The 5004-nt window shown below is 33.7% G+C and overlaps 1 long non-coding RNA gene across 1 annotated transcript; it reads right to left on the reverse strand.

Annotated features, from left to right (window-relative positions):
• Positions 1-1304: 1304 nt before the first annotated feature.
• LOC106298779 lies at positions 1305-3242 on the reverse strand. Its single transcript, XR_001261556.1, has 4 exons — positions 2832-3242; positions 1920-2764; positions 1654-1829; positions 1305-1566 (listed from the first exon to the last, which is right to left on the reverse strand). It is a non-coding gene; the product is annotated as an uncharacterized LOC106298779 (long non-coding RNA).
• Between the last annotated feature and the right edge of the window lie 1762 nt (positions 3243-5004).

Genomic DNA, 5004 nt, shown 5'->3' on the forward strand with positions numbered 1-5004 from the left:
GGGGGGGGGGGGGATATATTATTTAAGTTTTTTTTAATTAATGATGAATAAATATTATATTTTGACCTTTTTCTTGTATTTTCTGCTTTCCTTATTTGGAAGCATTCGTTGCTCTTATTAGAAAGATGAAACTTTGGCTGGTAGTGAAGAATGATAACAATGTGAGACGGTTCTACGAGGGGTGGGCGTTCGGGTATCCATTCGAGTTCGGTTCGGGTCTATTCGGGTTTCGGGTTTTCGGATCAAAGATTTCAGTCTCATTCGAATATTTCTAAACTTCGGTTCGGGTTCGGTTCGAATCTTTGCGGGTTCGATTCGGGTTCGGATAATCCATTTAAATTATTTTTAAAATTTTAAAATTCATTATATATTTTAAAATACGCAAAATCTATAAACAAAGTAATATATTACATATAAATTTGAATAACACATGTCAAAATACCTAAACTTAACATATAAATTGGTTTGATTTGAATATTTGAATAGAGAATAAATAAATATTTTGAGTATTTTTGGTTTTTTGAGTATACTTTAACTATTTAAGACATTTACTTTTGATTAATTGTTTATATATTCAAGTATTTTGGATAAGTTAAAAGTATCAAATATATTTTAGATATTTTTTAATATACATTAAATATAAAAAATAATTAATATATAGGTTTATAAATCTATTTCGGATACATTCGGGTACCCGAAATATTTCGGTTTGGATCGGGTTCAATTTCGGTTCTTTAAATACCAAAATTTTAGATCCATTTGGATATTTAATCAATTTTGGTTTGAGTTCAGTACTACTTTTTCGGATCGGGTTCGGTTCGGTTTTTCGGATTCGGGTTTTTCGCCCCGCCCTGGTTCTATCCAAGGTGGTTCGATTTAAAAACGTTTTATAGAGATGGAATATTATCATTATTGTGCTCGAGACTATAACTGGACCAAAATGTGATAGATAATGATGCATTTTAGTACTTACAGCAAAATGGATTGTGGATCATGGGCCACTCGAGTTTTCTCTTTTTTTTTTTTTTCTTTCTTTTTCAAGAATCTAACGTACGAGGCACATAATCCCAGTTTCTCAATAATTTCGTTATTATATTACGTACATGATTATTCTTTCAAATCCCCATTAACCTAACACGTTTACCATATACTATTTTTTTAGACATAAGAGCAAATCCATTTGTAAGAGACTCTAATGGATTCTTATAAATAAATAAATAGTTAATTTGGTGATTTGAAAAATTAAAAACCTTTGTTAGTGTAATTAATTTTTTTTCTCTTCCAATGGTTGAACTTCGTAAGGATTCTTAAAAACTCACATGAATTGAGAGAAAGAAGTATATATGGTTATGACTATTCACATGATTCCTATGAAACAATAGACCGATTGACACACAAACAAAGAGCATGATTAAGACAGTAAAGACAAACCTACAACTCTGAACTTAAACCATGAAGAACACAAAGGGATTCCGAGAAAAAAGTCTCACGTATTCACTCGGATCACACGGAAAATCAAACAGCACCACATGGTCAACGCCAGAGGAATCTATTCCACAAGAAGCTCTGCCAATGTATTTGCAAAGAGGAAAACAAAACTTTTAATATCTTTTAATGTTCAGGCAGCAACATATTAAACGATTAACGAAGTACCTATCCGTGCAGACCAGAAACAGTGAATGATCTTCGGGATGAGACGACGTGAATTCTTCCATGTTTGTAAGTCGTGTCCCTTGTGCGAGTGCTGCGTAAAACGGTAGGACGTGCAGCTGCCTTTCGTTTCTATCAAGCCGCTTGAATATATTCTCAACTTTCCTACATGTCTCAATCTGGAAAATGCATAGGGTACAACTTTCAAACATGAGAATGAGATTTTCAAAATGGTTTAGTAGGAGCAAAAATAGCAGTGAGGGACAGACCTTATTGCAGAAGATGATAGTCTTGGCAACAAGATTTTCCTCGATAATCTGAAGGAGAGCAACTTTCTTGTTCTGAAAAGCAGTCTCAGGAGTTTTCTCTGCATTATCATCTCCACTGCAGTCAACAAGAACCTGCACAATCAAACTCAATATCGGCCATCCACCAAGTTTCAGAAGAAGACCACCAAGTTTAATAAAACGTTACGCTATATTGTTGTTTCCATTATATATTTCCTCCAATCACTTATGTTACTACCAAACAGATATTGGCACTGCAAGAACTTACACCATGAAGAACCAGAGCCGGTCCTAGAAAATATGTGGCTACAAACAAAAATTAAAAATGTGGCCTATTCTCTTAAGGGGATTCGAACCCGCGAGGCTAAACACTAGTAACCATTACCCAAACAGCTAATGCTAACAAGAACTTTCTGTCCAAATACGGCCGAAAATTTAGATAATCTATGGCGGCCGGAAGCAACAGCTTCCTCAGCTTCTTTCAAGGGCCGGCTCTGTGAAGAACAAACCTACAACTCTGAACTTAGAGACATGAGACATGTCCCCGCTCTCTGAACAAACCTACAACTCCGGCGCGCAATACCCGTGACTTCCCATGACTCTAGTAGAGACATGAGACATGTCACCGCTCGGACCAAACTTAGCAAGCCCAAAGTCAGATAGCTTTGGTTTGTAGCCATGGTCTAGCAATATGTTTACGGTTTTCAAGTCTCTGTAGATCAGAGGAGGTTGTGCTACGTTGTGAAGATACACTAGCCCTTCGGCTGATCCTAAAGCTATATGCATCCTTGTGCTCAAATCTAAAACCTCTTCTTCATATCCGTAACCTGACCATAACAAAAAAACAATATTCAAGATTTATACTTTAATGAATAAGAGTATAGTTCTCGTTACCGTGGATATGATCTTCTACAGATCCAAAAGGCATGTACTCATAGACGAGGAGTCTTTGGTCTCCTTCAGCGCAGTAACCGAACAAAGTTGATTCCTTGCTTTCTCTTGAAGTTGATTCCTCTGAAGAAGTTGCTTCTCTGTTATGATCTTCATCATAGCCTCAGAATATGGAAGAGAAACGACATCGAATCGACAGAGAAAGTGATAGACATCAGAATTGAGAGAGAATCAACAGAGAAGATGGAGAGATAGAAGAATTGACAGAGGAGATGGAGAGATCGAAGAATCACAGAGAATGGCCAGAGAAGATGGAGAGATCGGAGGAGGAAGAGAGAAAAGGGAATTTCGCATCAAACCCCGACGAAGGAGAGAGATACACATATGATCCGTCAAATTAAAAGGTGACACGTAAGGATTCTTAACAAACCTTAAAATTCCAGTTTAAACAGCGGTTCTGTGATTTATTTCCTTTCTTCATTTATTTTTTTCACTTTTTTGTTTAGAACCTCACTTAAGAGGCCCTGGTCTAAGGTTCTCTAGAAGAGTTGTTAAGTAAACAATTCTTTAAAACTATTTTATCCTTGTTAGTGATCTAGATTATCTTCGATTGTTTTCCAAGATGTTTCTAAGGGATTCCCGGAAGGTTGATAAAGTTTTTAAGATAAATTAGTTAATCCTATACTTATATGGACATGCACCACAGTAACCAAAAAGGTCTAGATCTTTGATTTGATGTGATGAAGAAGACATGTGGAGTGATAACATGTCTGCTATGTTGTTCCAGATATTTGTTGTAGATATGCCGTTGATAGATTTGATACCCAAATGTCAATTGCATAAGAGCAAAGTGAAGAGGATATGACATATTGTTTACGGAGACGTAAACACTATTAATATATTAGAACTACTTGACAAAGCTAAAAAAAAAGGCCCTTTCATCTCGGCATGAAGCGTGGAGAGGCTTCTATGACATACTTACATCCTAAAAGTTTCACCCTCATTTGATCCCTAGCTCTATCATAAAACACTGACTAAGCCATAATCGATCTAAGATGCATCGATTTGACAGGTCAGAACTAGATATCCATGGAAAGGGCTGGAATCGACAACTAAAACTATTAGATCTCATGGGTCATCTTCCTCCTATTTGAGGTTTTCGTCTTCAAACTCTCAGTTTCTAGAACAATTAATTGAAATGTATCAATTGGTGAGATATCTTTTCTATTAAGTACTTTATTGTTGTTTGTTTTTAAATGTATCAGATAATCCGTGGAAAATGTCAAATTGTGGTGCCATTTCTTTTTTTTCATCTAAATCAAAAGTTTGTGTGTTTGGGATAAAAATGTATTCGGAAAGAATATGAAAGAGATCGATAATCTGATAGAACTAAAACCTAAAAAAATTATTAGAGATTAAGAAATATAGTTAATATACATTTTTCTAGACTACTACATTTAGGGTTCAGATGATTTTTTTTCCGTTAGAGTTCAGATGATTAATTTCTAGATTTAGATTTCAAATATAAAACATGGCTATTTTATATGACCAAAGTAAATGTCATACTAGTCGATCATCTTACTATAAAGAAATGTTAGCACTAGCACTAATAATTAGTAAGAGTAAAATGAACACCGATATTACCAAGATTATACAGTGACTACCTTACAAAATTTAAAATGCTGTAAGTTTTAATGAAGCCTATAAAAAACAGGGTTAGGGTGTCAGGATTATAGTTATTTTAGATGTTAATTATGAAAATATAATAATTTAAATGAATAATATGACATACAAATTTTTAAAAACATATTATAATTTTTCGGAAACTTGTTAAAAATTTATGCAGTTGGGAGAGACATATATATAGTTGGAAAAATGTTATATTACTTAAAAATATTTACCAAAATAAGTTTTGTTTATGCTTAAAATAAAAACCAAAATATTTGCTATTAAAAACAACATATGAAATCTCTAAACTGTAAATATATAAAACATGATCCAAAATCTAAAATCTAAATATTTTAAATCATAAAACTAAATAATAATTTAAAATTCTCATTGTCACACTCGCACGTCTAGGACATTTCATAAACTTTAATTAACAACCAAACTATATACTCATATCTAAATCTAATTAAATCATGAATTCTAACTATGAACGATAAATCTTAAGAAC

This window comes from Brassica oleracea, chromosome C6, assembly GCF_000695525.1.
Source record: "Brassica oleracea var. oleracea cultivar TO1000 chromosome C6, BOL, whole genome shotgun sequence".
NCBI classification, from domain to species: domain Eukaryota; kingdom Viridiplantae; phylum Streptophyta; class Magnoliopsida; order Brassicales; family Brassicaceae; genus Brassica; species Brassica oleracea.